Source organism: Bombina bombina, chromosome 9, assembly GCF_027579735.1.
Source record: "Bombina bombina isolate aBomBom1 chromosome 9, aBomBom1.pri, whole genome shotgun sequence".
NCBI lineage: Eukaryota > Metazoa > Chordata > Amphibia > Anura > Bombinatoridae > Bombina > Bombina bombina.
The window spans coordinates 265,517,777-265,535,129 of record NC_069507.1 but is presented as its reverse complement, the minus strand read 5'-3'; the positions used below and the strand labels follow the sequence as shown (position 1 = coordinate 265,535,129).

General features: G+C 42.0%; 1 protein-coding gene across 1 annotated transcript in view; it reads right to left on the bottom strand.

The window, feature by feature from the left end:
• Positions 1-17,353, bottom strand: part of YBX3 (Y-box binding protein 3) — a 147,536-nt gene that overhangs the window by 83,859 nt on the left and 46,324 nt on the right. The window lies entirely within an intron of this gene.

The window sequence follows — 17,353 nt, the reverse complement described above, 5'->3', positions numbered from 1 at the left end:
AGGAGTAATGGTTGGGCCCTGGGGTGCTGCATGTGCAACCGGAGATGAATGCAGGGAACGCACCTCACGGGACGGAGAACCCTCAGAGGTGGGTGGCTCAGTAGTACTAGAAATCCTGTTTTTTTTCTAGATGTCGCAACTCTACCTAGGCAAGTGGAACATAGTTGAGCAGGCGGATCTACCAGAGCCTCCTCACAATAAACACAGGTATTAGACTATGTTAAAGAGTGAGTTCCCTCTAACGCATCAGAGTCCTCCATAGCTTGAAAAAAACGCGCCAAATCGGCTGCGCAAATACTCCCGGAAAAGAACCTGAAAGTTCCACCCATTGCCAGAGCCTCATCTCGCACATAACACAGCAGTGACACAATAAACAATATTATTTATAACCCCCCCCTGTTCAATAATCCCCATACCAGGAATATTAACCCTTGATTCTATACAGATAAAAGGTATCACACTGTGACCCTGTCTTCTTGCGTTATCAATAAAGTATAATAAAAAAATGAAACAATATTACCAGAATCTATGCCGTGGAACAGGAACACGGCCCTTAAAGTGTGACAGGGTAGTAGCATCGCTCCTGACATGGACTTGAGTGTAGAAAGCTGGCAGAGAAACTCGTCAATGCTGATTGCTTATGGAGCTGTTAATATGAGTCGGGATGGTTTCACAGAAAGACTCTCCCTGCATCTCCTGACTCTAACTTTTGCCCAGGCTCTCACTAAGAGGCTGACAGGACTACTTAAAACACCAGTCCCATTCCAAAGAGTACTAACCTCCATAAGAGACTACTCCGAATCTTCTGACACTTCTCTTTCAACCTCCTGTGACGAAAGGCAAAGAATAACTGGGGGATTAGGGGAGTGGGGGATATATTTAAGCATATGGCTTGGGTGTCTTTGCCTCCTCCTGGTAGCCAGGTTCTTAATTCCCAAAAGTAATGAATGAAGCCATGGACTCTCCTCCCCTTTAGATGGAAAGAGAGAGGGGTGAGAGAGCAAAAGAGAGGGGGGAGAAAGAGAGCAAAAGAGAGGGGGGGGAAAGAGAGCAAAAGAGAGGGGGGAGACAAAAGAGAGGGGGAGAGAGAGCAAAAGAAAGGGGAGAGAGAGAGCAAAAGAGAAGGGGGAGAGAGAGCAAAAGAGGGGGGGAGAGAGAGAGCAAAATAGAGGGGGAGAGAGAGAGCAAAATAGAGGGGGAGAAAGAGAGGGGGGAGAGAGAGCAAAAGAGAGGGGGGAGAGAGAGCAAAAGAGAGGGGGGAGAGAGAGCAAAAGAGAGGGGGGAGAGAGAGCAAAAGAGAGGGGGGGAGAGAGAGAGGGGGGAGAGAGAGCAAAAGAGAGGGGGGAGAGAGAGAGAGCAAAAGAGGGGGGAGAGAGAGCAAAAGAGGGGGGGAGAGAGAGCAAAATAGAGGGGGAGAGAGAGAGCAAAATAGAGGGGGAGAAAGAGAGGGGGGAGAGAGAGCAAAAGAGAGGGGGGAGAGAGAGCAAAAGAGAGGGGGGAGAGAGAGCAAAAGAGAGGGGGGAGAGAGAGAGGGGGGAGAGAGAGCAAAAGAGAGGTGGGAGAGAGAGAGGGCAAAAGAGAGGGGGGAGAGAGCAAAAGAGAGGGGGGAGAGAGAGCAAAAGAGAGGGGGGAGAGAGAGCAAAAGAGAGGGGGGAGAGAGCAAAAGAGAGGGGGGAGAGGGCAAAAGAGAGGGGGGGGAGAGGGCAAAAGAGAGGGGGGAGAGGGCAAAAGAGAGGGGGGAGAGGGCAAAAGAGAGGGGGGAGAGGGCAAAAGAGAGGGGGGAGAGGGCAAAAGAGAGGGGGGAGAGGGCAAAAGAGAGGGGGAGAGACAGCAAAAAAAGGAGGGAGAGAGCAAAAGAGAGGGGGGAGAGAGAGAGCAAAAGAGAGGGGAGAGAGAGCAAAAGAGAGGGGAGAGAGAGCAAAAGAGAGGGGAGAGAGAGCAAAAGAGAGGGGGGAGCAAAAGAGAGGGGGGAGAGAGAGCAAAAGAGAGGGGGGAGAGAGAGCAAAAGAGAGGGGGGGGGAGAGAGCAAAAGAGAGGGGGGAGAGAGCAAAAGAGAGGGGGGAGAGAGCAAAAGAGAGGGGGGAGAGAGCAAAAGAGAGGGGGGAGAGAGAGCAAAAGAGAGGGGGGAGAGAGAGGGCAAAAGAGAGGGGGGAGAGAGAGGGCAAAAGAGAGGGGGGAGCAAAAGAGAGGGGGGAGAGAGAGCAAAAGAAAGGGGGGAGAGAGAGCAAAAGAGAGGGGGAGAGAGCAAAAGAGAGGGGGGAGAGAGCAAAAGAGAGGGGGGAGAGAGAGGGCAAAAGAGAGGGGGGAGAGAAAGAGCAAGAGAGAGGGCAAAAGACAGGGGGAGAGAGGGCAAAAGAGAGTGGGGAGAGGGCAAAAGAGAGGGGGCAAAAGAGAGGGGGGGGAGAGAGCAAAAAAAGGAGGGAGAGAGCAAAAGAGAGGGGGGGGAGAGCAAAAGAGAAGGGGGAGAGAGAGCAAAAGAGAAGGGGGAGAGAGAGCAAAAGAGAAGGGGGAGAGAGAGCAAAAGAGAGGGGAGGAGAGAGCGCAAAAGAGGGGGGAAGGCAAAAGAGAGGGGGGGAGAGATGGCAAAAGAGAGGGGGGAGAGATGGCAAAAGAGAGGGGGGAGAGATGGCAAAAGAGAGGGGGGAGAGATGGCAAAAGAGAGGGGGGAGAGAGGGAGGGAGAGAGGGGGGAGAGAGCGTAAAAGAGAGGGGGAGAGAGTACAAAAGAGGGGGGGAGAGCGCACAAAAGAGGGGGGAGAGAGAGCGTAAAAGAGAGGAGGGAGAGAGAGCGCAAGAGAGAGAAGGGAGAGAGAGCGCAAAAGAGAGAAGGGAGAGAGAGCGCAAAAGAGAGGAGGGAGAAAGGAGGGAGAGAGAGCGCAAAAGAGAGGGGAGAGAGAGAGAGCAAGGGGTGGGACCGTTGTACTGCAAAAAATGGCCCGTTTACACAGGCTTTAGGACTAGTATATTCAATTTCTTCTCTACGCATCATTCTGATTGACCATGTACCTCGCTCAACCAGGGGGGTGACAGAGGACTGAGACTCCTGCGGTTGGAAGCCCGTTGGATATTTAATCTTGACACGGTTACCCCTCGTGGTCTGAATACGAACATTGACTTTGGATGTTGTTATAAGACCAGATAAAAAATCTGAGTCTGCTTTTGTGTGACGTTTCTTTTTTGTTTCTAAGCGCCTTAACTATTTGGAAAGATATAGTTCCTACTTGTAGATATGATGTATTCAAATACCCCTTCAATGTGGTTACATTTATTATTTGAAATGTTGGGTATGTATGCCCTGGTTTTCTGTGTGTTCTAACCTTGATACCTAAGGGTATAGATGGTTGTGCACACGGACATAGATTAGTATATTTGTTTAAGATGTGCCCTTGCAATTTATGTTCTTCTTCTTACTCACATATAGTACTATTTATATGTATTTGTGATTCTGCACAATGTATTTATTCACATCCTGTCAGAGTGCCGCTTCAGGCCCCGCCCACATCCTACGTGCCAGTCCGCAACACATGGCTGTGTGTTGTGATTATCTGACCAACCCGGCATTGCGATTCACATTATGGGTGGAGTCGGTATACCTCTGTCTGTGACGCATCTTTACGGCGCTTCTTTTGCTGTTGTCATGGCCGTAGGTTACATGTGGGTGTGTGCCGCTTGGGCTCACTGATAAGCTTACACTTAGGGGAGGTGGGTATTTAGAGGTGGGTGTTGGCACTGTGTGTTATGTCCGTCTTGGCTTCTGACTACCATTGAAAAAAGCCCATGTGAGGGCTGAAAGGTTTGGTTATTTCTATCATATTAAACGGATATCAAATTCCTGCTGTGCCTGCTTTGTGAAGTCTCTTTAGACACGGATTCCATCCGTTTGGATTCATCACTATTGGTTTTTGTATGTGTATACGGCAGTGCACCAGGTGGTTGCTATAGTGAAGTGTGCCGTTTCCACATCGAATCCTGTCTACTACATAACTGAAACGTGCACCTACTGTGTTTGTGATTTATACTTTTATCATCTTGACTGTATTATACTGGCCATTGGAATCTCTACTCAGGACTGCTCTCATTTGCAAGGGGTTAAACATCAGATATTACCTACTCCGCTTTATCTGTATACTCTCTTTGGAGTGGTATGGAAACATCATACTCCACACAACAAACCGTTTCAATTGAGGACCCATATGGGAACATAGAAGATTTTGCTTTCACTGAAGCAGATGCAGCACGTATTCGTTGTGAGGCTGACTTACAGAAGTTGCAGGAAACTAAAGGTGAGACCCCCACTAATATTTATCATAAACTGTTACAGAAAAAGGAGATAGATTTTCATTTGCACGTAGTTTATCTATCCAAATATCACAAACTTAAAGGGACACTTAACACCTGTCTTCTAATAATCCCTTAAACTTACATTTTCGTATTAGTAAAAATAAAATAATCACTGTTTCTATTTTATTTGTTCCTCTTACCCCAAACTGTTGAAGGAAATTGCTTTGAAGTACAATGTTGATCCAGTGCTTAATTTCCTATCTAAGCTGCCATATTGTAACATGCGTTTCAGGGGCACAGCAGTCACATGCTCATGATGCTGTCACATGACACACACAGCATATTACTTAGAGCATCACATCTGGCTGCAGCGTGAGCTGCAGCCTCTGAACATACATATTTATGTGTCACTCACAGTATAAATGTATTAGCTTTCCCTATCTAACACACATATTATGCAGCACAATTGAAATAAAATGCTTTATAAGAACTGTTTATGTTTTTAACGCCCCCCCCACAGTTTTGCTCTTCAAACTGCCCACAAGTTTTATGCTCTAAGCAAAAGCCGTTTCTAGTGCACGGCTTCAGGGCAGGCACTATTGTCGTAAATCATTTGTAAGCTGAAGCTCCGTGAGGGAGAGAGGGAGAGGGAGGCTCTCAGACACGCTGGATATACTGATATACTCCGTGCAGAGCAGATTTCTGCTTCTTGTGATCTCTCCTGCTTATGTACCAGCTAATGTGATCAGTTAGTAATGATCGTCTGTTTTATTTACCAGTGTGATCTGCTCCTGTCACACCCTCTGATGATCACACACAGAGCTCTGCTCTAGTGACTGTGTCTTGGCAGAGGGTGTGACAAGAGCAGATCACACTGCTAAATAAAACCAGATGATCATTACTAACTGGTGATCACATTAGCTGGTACATAAGCAGGAGAGGTCATAAGAAGCAAAAATCTTCTGCATGGAGTATATCAGTATATCCAGCGTGTTTGAGAGCCTCGCTCTCCCTCACGGAGCTTACAAATGATTTACGACAATAGTGCCTGAAGTTCACTGGAAACGACTTTTGCTTAGAGCATAAAACTTGTGGGCAGTTTGAAGAGTAAAACTGTGGGGGGTGTTAAAAACATAAACAGTGCTTATAAAGAATTTTATTTCAATTGTTCTGCATAATATGTGTATTAGATGGGGAAAGCTAATACATTTATACTGTGAGTGACAAAAAATAAGTATCTTCAGACACTGCAGCTCACACACTGCAAACAGATGTGATTCTCTAAGTATATGCAACAAATAATATGCTGTGTGTGTCATGTGACTGCTGTGCCCCTGTAAGGTACGTTACAATATGGCAACTGGATCAACACTGTACTTCAAAACAATCTTTGTCAACAGTTTGGGGTAAGAGGAACAGATAAAATAGACAGCAGTGATTATTTTATTTGTATTAATAAGAAAAAGAAGGTTTTAGCATTTTTCATCAGGTGTTAAATGTCCCTTTAAGTTTATTCCTAGGGGGTTCAGGGTAAGAAACATCCCCACACTAGGCCGCAACAACATTGATTTCTGTAGGAGATGGTGTGGTATACTCAGTAAATGTTCACACGATTTGATGCTCCTGGTTATAGAGGAGGTTTCTAGATTAAAACAGACGGTCAAGACAGAAATTGCAACTGTCAAAGATACATTACTGACGATTCTTACTACGGACACGTCTACTGACTGGATCACTAAACTCCGCACACAAGTTGACAAATACAAACATGACCTGTTAGCATTTAAGAATAAGAAATTTACAACAGTAGAGAATGACTACAGGGACAAAAAGGTTTACAGTTAGCTCTTTGGTAGAGATAATAATACTTGGGTAGGACGTAGGAAACAACCATTTAATAAAACCAGAAGGGTTAACTTTTCGACTGTTGACAGTAGCGGAGGTGATTCTTCTGACGGGGACGCTCAAATTACACAAAATCCCACATCCAGTGGGGTTATAACTCGATCCTCTCAGAAGCCCCCTTTATCCCAGCCCCAGAGGCAGACGCCTCAGGAGGGGGAGGGGCAGCAAAAAGAAAGAATCAAAAGAAAACGAAACAATAGTCTATAATCTTAGTTCAAGCCCTCTTACCACTGACGAAATCAGTGTACTTAACAAAGGTTTATCCTTTGTACCCACCCCGAAGTGTGACTTATTTTAATTGTGTGTGGATATGGGTCGGTTCCAAAGACAACTTAAACTTAAAGATTTTTTCAAGGACAAAGGGGAATATGTATATAAACCCTTCAAAGCTGCAAGCACCTTTGAACCTCGCAACACACATTTATCTATTAAAAGGTTTCATCATATTTGTACTTCTACTAGCTCTGAGCTACACCGATCCCTACTACGATATAGGGACAACCTAAGTAAATCTGAGAGACTAGCGTTTAAGTCCCTGTCTACTGACAGGGACATAGTGATCAGGCCAGCGGACAAGGGAGGGGTCACAGTTGTATTAGATTACTCCCAATATAGAAATGAGGCCATGAGACAATTACATGATACAACTACTTATCGTATACTACACACGAATCCTACCAGAACGTACAAAAAAGAAATTGATGAATTTCTTAACCTGGCTTTTCAAGCTGGTGTTATTGATGTGGATGTATTGGGCTACCTGACTGTGGACTACCCGGTATGTCCGATCTTGTATTTACTTCCTAAAGTCCACAAATCAGTGGAAAACCCCCCAGGTAGACCGATTGTGTCGGCAAGGGGGTCACTCTTACAACCCTTAGCTGAGTTTGCTGATTTTTACTTGCAACCTGTGGTTCAAAATACCCAAGCAAATCTCAAAGATTCATTTGAACTGATTAATCTGCTGAGAAACATTGAGGACATTAACCCCATTGATATTTTGGTAACCATGGACGTGGTGAGTTTATACACGGTCATTCCCCATGCCCATGGGTTAGAAATGATCAGACAAGCTCTCATAAACAACACACATTATGTTGGTCCTCCTATCGAATTCTTATTACATTTAGTGGCATTTTGTTTGGAATTTTTTTTTTTTTCGTTTTGAAGAGACCTACTATCTTCAAACTATGGGGACTGCGATGGGGTCGAATATGGCCCCATCTTACGCTAACATTTATATGTCTATGTATGAGAAACAAAATATCTTTTCTAAACAATTTCCCCTGAAATTTTATCGTTGGTACATAGACAACATGTTTTTGGTTTGGGATAGTACGCTTGACACTCTTTCCAAGTGGGTGAATGACCTCAACACACTTGACTCGACCATTCAGTTCAAAATGGAACATAATATTGACTGTATACATTTTCTCGACTTAGAGATTTTTAAGGTTGTGACGGCGGGTGGGTGCAAACTACACACTACCCTATTTAAGAAAGACACTGATAGGAACTCTACCCTCCATTACAATAGCTTTCACCCCAAATTTCAGAAGGATGGGGTAAGTTCCTTGCAGCACCTACGGGTGGTCCGCAACAATACGGATGATACACGCAAGGAACTACAGCTTGATGAGATGGCCCAAAGATTCCTCGAGCGGGGGGTACCCGTTGTCTCTTATTGAGCAACAACGTTTGAAAGCAAGTGAATGGACACAGGATACAGTAATCTCCAGGAAAACTACTACCGATATCCCTGATCGACTGAATTTTCTCACCACCTACACTCCTGGCTCTGAGCTGATGAGTACCACCATTAAGAAAAACTGGCTGATGCTGTCCAAGGACTCTAGTCTTCCATTTTCGGATGCTCCAACCCCGAGAATGGTGTATAGGAGAGCTAGAAATCTACGAGATCTACTAGTACTAAATGATCCAGTACATTGTTATGAGAGACAGGGTTGGCTACCCAAGGGTAAGCCGGGTTGTTACAGATGTGGTAATTGTGTGACATGCAATAGCCTCATCACTGGAAATTCCTTCCAGCACCCGCATACTAATAAACAGTTTAAGATCAACCACAGGGTGACATGTACCTCGGACTTTGTCATCTATGCCATTATCTGTCCCTGCTCCATGTATTATATTGGAAAGACGGTGACATCCTTCAGAGAGTGATTTGCAAACCACAAATGAGCTATCCGTCAGGCACTGGACAAAGGACGATCAGATCAGCCGGTAGCACGTCATTTTGTAAATGCTGGACATTTAATTTCTTCTCTATGCACTATTCTGATTGACCATGTACCTCGCTCAACCAGGGGGGGTGACAGAGGACTGAGACTCCTGCGGTTGGAAGCCCGTTGGATATTTAATCTTGACACGGTTACCCCTCGTGGTCTGAATACGAACATTGACTCGACCATTCAGTTCAAAATGGAACATAATATTGACTGTATACATTTTCTCGACTTAGAGATTTTTAAGGTTGTGACAGCGGGTGGGTGCAAACTACACACTACCCTATTTAAGAAAGACACTGATAGGAACTCTACCCTCCATTACAATAGCTTTCACCCCAAATTTCAGAAGGATGGGGTAAGTTCCTTGCAGCTCCTGCGGGTGGTCCGCAACAATACGGATGATACACGCAAGGAACTACAGCTTGATGAGATGGCCCAAAGATTCCTCGAGCGGGGGGTACCCGTTGTCTCTTATTGAGCAACAACGTTTGAAAGCAAGTGAATGGACACAGGATACAGTAATCTCCAGGAAAACTACTACCGATATCCCTGATCGACTGAATTTTCTCACCACCTACACTCCTGGCTCTGAGCTGATGAGTACCACCATTAAGAAAAACTGGCTGATGCTGTCCAAGGACTCTAGTCTTCCATTTTCGGATGCTCCAACCCCGAGAATGGTGTATAGGAGAGCTAGAAATCTACGAGATCTACTAGTACTAAATGATCCAGTACATTGTTATGAGAGACAGGGTTGGCTACCCAAGGGTAAGCCGGGTTGTTACAGATGTGGTAATTGTGTGACATGCAATAGCCTCATCACTGGAAATTCCTTCCAGCACCCGCATACTAATAAACAGTTTAAGATCAACCACAGGGTGACATGTACCTCGGACTTTGTCATCTATGCCATTATCTGTCCCTGCTCCATGTATTATATTGGAAAGACGGTGACATCCTTCAGAGAGTGATTTGCAAACCACAAATGAGCTATCCGTCAGGCACTGGACAAAGGACGATCAGATCAGCCGGTAGCACGTCATTTTGTAAATGCTGGACATTTAATTTCTTCTCTATGCACTATTCTGATTGACCATGTACCTCGCTCAACCAGGGGGGGTGACAGAGGACTGAGACTCCTGCGGTTGGAAGCCCGTTGGATATTTAATCTTGACACGGTTACCCCTCGTGGTCTGAATACGAACATTGACTTTGGATGTTGTTATAAGACCAGATAAAAAAAATCTTAGTTTGCTTTTGTGTGACGTTTCTTTTTTGTTTCTAAGCGCCTTAACTATTTGGAAAGATATAGTTCCTACTTGTAGATATGATGTATTCAAATACCCCTTCAATGTGGTTACATTTATTATTTGACATGTTAGGTATGTATGCCCTAGTTTTCTGTGCGTTCTAACCTTGATACCTAAGGGTATAGATGGTTGTGCACACGGACATAGATTAGTATATTTGTTTAAGATGTGCCCTTGCAATTTATGTTCTTCTTCTTACTCACATATAGTACTATTTATATGTAATTGTGATTCTGCGCAATGTATTTATTCACATCCTGTCAGAGTGCCGCTTGAGGCCCCGCCCACATCCTACGTGCTCGTCCGCAACACATGGCTGTGTGTTGTGATTATCTGACCAACCCGGCATTGCGATTCACATTATGGGTGGAGTCGGTATACCTCTGTCTGTGACGCATCTTTACGGCGCTTCTTTTGCTGTTGTCATGGCCGTACGTTACATGTGGGTGTGTGCCGCTTTGGCTCACTGATAGGCTTACACTTAGGGGAGGTGGGTATTTAGAGGTGGGTGTTGGCACTGTGTGTTATGTCCGTCTTCGCTTCCGACTACCATTGAAAAAAGCCCATGTGAGGGCTGAAACGTTTGGTTATTTCTATCATATTAAACGGATATGAAATTCCTGCTGTGCCTGCTTTGTGAAGTCTCTTTAGACACGGATTCCATCCGTTTGGATTCATCACTATTGGTTTTTGTATGTGTATACGGCAGTGCACCAGGTGGTTGCTATAGTGAAGTGTGCCGTTTCCACATCAAATCCTATATATATATATATATATATATATATATATATATATATATATATATATATATATATATATATATATATATATTTATTTTTAAAAACATATAGACTGCACTCACTGGATTTGTAAAAAGAAATAGATTTATTTTGTTATATCATAGTGACGTTTTGGGATCCACAGACCCCTTCCCTTCCTCAGACCAAACAACATAGTGAAACAAAGTGATCTTAAATACCCTTTAGCCCCTCCCCCTAAGTTTGAAAATTGTGCCAAAATGTGACCCCGTAGTCATGGTGATAATTATCAACATACAACATAATTTTGAACAAGTTGTCAAATAATTAAATCCATACATAAATCCATACATGATACAATTATTTGATTCAGCTCCCTAATAAATTCATGGTTAGAAAAATAAAGTGCATATATAAATCTGTGAGTGCGGATCTAAATAATTTTGAACAAATAATTAAGGACATACATAAATCCATACATGAGATAATAAAATTATTTGATTCAGCTCCCTAATAAATTAATTGTTTGAAAAGTTAAGTGCATACGTAAATCTGTGAGTGTGGAGTTAAATCAGTTTGTACTCCTATGTGTAATGTATACCCGATGTATGTACAACCAGTGTGTGAATAACTTGACTTTGGATTATTACCCATGGGATTCCAGTCACCTATTATGTATCCGCTACAGTTGTAGCACTCTAATCATCATGCTTATTTGTTAATGTGATTAAACCGGAGGTAGAGTTGGACATATTGTGGCGGTTAATATGCGATTAGCTTAGCCATGATGTGTATATGGGGTTGAACTAAGTGTGATCCCAATGTCAAATTCAGTAAGCAAAGTGATGATAATGTTCAGAAAGGATAACCAGTGTCTTAATGCACTGTCTCAGTGTACACATCTCTGCCCCTATTGTTAAGTAAGTATAGTACATGATTAATCTTGTGCCTGGTACCCTTAAGTACCCAGTTTGTGACCTCTACAGTAGCTCATCGGTCATACACCTATAAGTGGCAATCAAGGTGTCCCTTCCTGGGGTGATGCCATAGGATTTAGAGAACGCAGTGCCAGTCTATTGACATATTTAGACCATTAGTATGTAATGTGCTTAGCCTGTGCATTGTGTCTGTCACCCCCTCTCTTCAGTTTTGTGACATGATCTATAAGGATGAACCTCATGTCCGAGACCGTATGTCCTGCTGTGAGGAAGTGTCTATATATATCTACCTACAATATACTTTATTTATTTTGTCCCCTTTATCTGTAATTACATTCTGAAATTGTGAGCTTTTCAGTCCCTGTTCGAAATGGAAGTGCAGATCACAGTTATATTATACACAGCCATTGGCTGCACACTCTAGTAACCTATTTATGACTGTCACCAATTGGCCACAGCAGAGAAGGTAACCTTAGTTACAACATGGCAGCTCTCATTGTTTTACAGAGACTAAAACTTTACACTTATTTTGTCAATATTTGAACAGCTAATGAAACTTTTTTAAAAATGCATCTGTTTTCTCAGACTAATCTTTTCTTTGAATGAATTGTTCTATCTGCCATTTTTTAGTGTTTAATGTCCCTTCAATGTCACATTTATTATTGATGCTCAGCCACTAAGCACTGTTCTCCCCCTGGTTATACCTGATGCTGTATATCTATCTCTAGTGACACAAACTGACTATACCTGATGCTGTATTTCTATCTCTAGCGACACATACTGACTATACCTGATGCTGTATTTCTATCTCTAGTGACACTTACTGACTATACCTGATGCTGTATGTCTATCTCTAGTGACACATACTGACTATACCTGATGCTGTATTTCTATCTCTAGTGACACATACTGACTATACCTGATGCTGTATATCTATCTCTAGCGACACATACTGACTATACCTGATGCTGTATATCTATCTCTAGTGACACAAACTGACTATACCTGATGCTGTATTTCTATCTCTAGCGACACATACTGACTATACCTGATGCTGTATTTCTATCTCTAGTGACACTTACTGACTATACCTGATGCTGTATTTCTAGCTCTAGTGACACATACTGACTATACCTGATGCTGTATATCTATCTCTAGTGACACAAACTGACTATACCTGATGCTGTATTTCTATCTCTAGCGACACATACTGACTATACCTGATGCTGTATATCTATCTCTAGCGACACATACTGACAATACCTGATGCTGTATTTCTATCTCTAGTGACACATACTGACTATACCTGATGCTGTATTTCTATCTCTAGTGACACGTACTGACTATACCTGATGCTGTATTTCTATCTCTAGTGACCCATACTGACTATACCTGATGCTGTATTTCTATCTCTAGTGACCCATACTGACTATACCTGATGCTGTATTTCTATCTCTAGTGACACATACTGACTATACCTGATGCTGTATTTCTATCTCTAGTGACACATACTGACTATACCTGATGCTGTATTTCTATCTCTAGTGACACATACTGACTATACCTGATGCTGTATATCTATCTCTAGTGACACATACTGACTATACCTGATGCTGTATATCTATCTCTAGCGACACATACTGACTATACCTGATGCTGTATATCTATCTCTAGTGACACATACTGACTATACCTGATGCTGTATATCTATCTCTAGTGACACATACTGACTATACCTGATGCTGTATATCTATCTCTAGCGACACATACTGACTATACCTGATGCTGTATATCTATCTCTAGCGACACATACTGACTATACCTGATGCTGTATATCTATCTCTAGCGACACATACTGACTATACCTGATGCTGTATATCTATCTCTAGCGACACATACTGACTATACCTGATGCTGTATATCTATCTCTAGTGACACTTACTGACTATACCTGATGCTGTATTTCTAGCTCTAGTGACCCATACTGACTATACCTGATGCTGTATTTCTATCTCTAGTGACCCATACTGACTATACCTGATGCTGTATTTCTATCTCTAGTGACCCATACTGACTATACCTGATGCTGTATTTCTATCTCTAGTGACACATACTGACTATACCTGATGCTGTATATCTATCTCTAGTGACACATACTGACGCATCTCAGACTAATCTTTTCTTTGAATGAATTGTTCTATCTGCCATTTTTTAGTGTTTAATGTCCCTTCAATGTCACATTTATTATTGATGCTCAGCCACTAAGCACTGTTCTCCCCCTGGTTATACCTGATGCTGTATATCTATCTCTAGTGACACAAACTGACTATACCTGATGCTGTATTTCTATCTCTAGCGACACATACTGACTATACCTGATGCTGTATTTCTATCTCTAGTGACACTTACTGACTATACCTGATGCTGTATGTCTATCTCTAGTGACACATACTGACTATACCTGATGCTGTATTTCTATCTCTAGTGACACATACTGACTATACCTGATGTTGTATTTCTATCTCTAGTGACACGTACTGACTATACCTGATGCTGTATTTCTATCTCTAGTGACACATACTGACTATACCTGATGCTGTATATCTATCTCTAGCGACACATACTGACTATACCTGATGCTGTATATCTATCTCTAGCGACACATACTGACTATACCTGATGCTGTATATCTATCTCTAGCGACACATACTGACTATACCTGATGCTGTATATCTATCTCTAGTGACACATACTGACTATACCTGATGCTGTATATCTATCTCTAGTGACACATACTGACTATACCTGATGCTGTATATCTATCTCTAGCGACACATACTGACTATACCTGATGCTGTATATCTATCTCTAGTGACACATACTGACTATACCTGATGCTGTATTTCTATCTCTAGTGACACGTACTGACTATACCTGATGCTGTATTTCTATCTCTAGTGACACATACTGACTATACCTGATGCTGTATTAATATCTCTAGTGACACATACTGACTATACCTGATGCTGTATTTCTATCTCTAGTGACACATACTGACTATACCTGATGCTGTATTTCTATCTCTAGTGACACATACTGACTATACCTGATGCTGTATTTCTATCTCTAGTGACACATACTGACTATACCTGATGCTGTATTTCTATCTCTAGTGACACATACTGACTATACCTGATGCTGTATATCTATCTCTAGTGACACATACTGACTATACCTGATGCTGTATTTCTATCTCTAGTGACACATACTGAATACCTGATGCTGTATTTCTATCTCTAGTGACACGTACTGACTATACCTGATGCTGTATTTCTATCTCTAGTGACACATACTGACTATACCTGATGCTGTATTTCTATCTCTAGTGACACGTACTGACTATACCTGATGCTGTATATCTATCTCTAGTGACACATACTGACTATACCTGATGCTGTATTTCTATCTCTAGTGACACATACTGACTATACCTGATGCTGTATTTCTATCTCTAGTGACACATACTGACTATACCTGATGCTGTATTTATAGCTCTAGTGACCCATACTGACTATACCTGATGCTGTATATCTATCTCTAGTGACACATACTGACTATACCTGATGCTGTATATCTATCTCTAGTGACACATACTGACTATACCTGATGCTGTATATCTATCTCTAGTGACACATACTGACTATACCTGATGCTGTATTTCTATCTCTAGTGACACGTACTGACTATACCTGATGCTGTATTTCTATCTCTAGTGACACATACTGACTATACCTGATGCTGTATTTCTATCTCTAGTGACACATACTGACTATACCTGATGCTGTATTTCTATCTCTAGTTACACATACTGACTATACCTGATGCTGTATTTCTATCTCTAGTGACACATACTGACTATACCTGATGCTGTATATCTATCTCTAGTGACACATACTGACTATACCTGATGCTGTATTTCTATCTCTAGTGACACATACTGACTATACCTGATGCTGTATTTCTATCTCTAGTGACACATACTGACTATACCTGATGCTGTATTTCTATCTCTAGTGACACGTACTGACTATACCTGATGCTGTATTTCTATCTCTAGTGACACGTACTGACTATACCTGATGCTGTATTTCTAGCTCTAGTGACACATACTAACTATACCTGATGCTGTATTTCTATCTCTAGTGACACATACTGACTATACCTGATGCTGTATTTCTATCTCTAGTGACACATACTGACTATACCTGATGCTGTATATCTAGCTCTAGTGAAACATACTGACTATACCTGATGCTGTATTTCTATCTCTAGTGACACTTACTGACTATACCTGATGCTGTATTTCTATCTCTAGTGACACGTACTGACTATACCTGATGCTGTATATCTATCTCTAGTGACACATACTGACTATACCTGATGCTGTATTTCTATCTCTAGTGACACATACTGACTATACCTGATGCTGTATATCTATCTCTAGTGACACGTACTGACTATACCTGATGCTGTATTTCTATCTCTAGTGACACGTACTGACTATACCTGACGCTGTATTTCTATCTCTAGTGACACATACTGACTATACCTGATGCTGTATTTCTATCTCTAGTGACACGTACTGACTATACCTGATGCTGTATTTCTATCTCTAGTGACACGTACTGACTATACCTGATGCTGTATATCTATCTCTAGTGACACGTACTGACTATACCTGATGCTGTATTTCTATCTCTAGTGACACATACTGACTATACCTGATGCTGTATATCTATCTCTAGTGACACATACTGACTATACCTGATGCTGTATTTCTATCTCTAGTGACACATACTGACTATACCTGATGCTGTATTTCTATCTCTAGTGACACATACTGACTATACCTGATGCTGTATATCTATCTCTAGTGACACGTACTGACTATACCTGATGCTGTATTTCTATCTCTAGTGACACGTACTGACTATACCTGATGCTGTATATCTATCTCTAGTGACCCATACTGACTATACCTGATGCTGTATATCTATCTCTAGTGACACGTACTGACTATACCTGATGCTGTATTTCTATCTCTAGTGACACATACTGACTATACCTGATGCTGTATATCTATCTCTAGTGACACATACTGACTATACCTGATGCTGTATATATATCTCTAGTGACACATACTGACTATACCTGATGCTGTATATCTATCTCTAGTGACACATACTGACTATACCTGATGCTGTATATCTATCTCTAGTGACACATACTGACTATACCTGATGCTGTATTTCTATCTCTAGTGACACATACTGACTATACCTGATGCTGTATATCTATCTCTAGTGACACATACTGACTAGCCCGCAACACTTCTCAGTAATATCTGTAGGTTTAGGACTCATCGCTGTTGACTGGAGCTATTTGGTGCGCACACACTGCTCCTGTCTCCTGTAATCCTGAGCATATGTCTCGCTCCTTCACACAGGATGAAATGCAGAAGCCAAATTTAGATTCCAAACAGCAGCAGCTGCTGTGGCTAATTCCCAATCGACCCTTTCCTGGAAGTTCTATAGGACACTCACAGCCGAGGGTACTGGCTGGGTTTATTCAGCTCTAAAGGTATCAAGTGGAAACAAATGTCCCCTGACCAGAACAAGAGCATTTGTGCTTTAATGACAGAAAATTCACTTAACTAGTTAGCAAAATATTTGGTTTAACTACATCACACACATGAGATTTAGACAATGACTGACAATTAGGATTAGTGCAGAATAAAACCAGGCGTATTGACACTACACAAAACATGCAATATATTGGCATTTGCATTGGTTTCTTTTTATAATCAGATTGTCTTTAAAGAGTCATAAAACCCCAACATTTTCTTTCATGATTTAG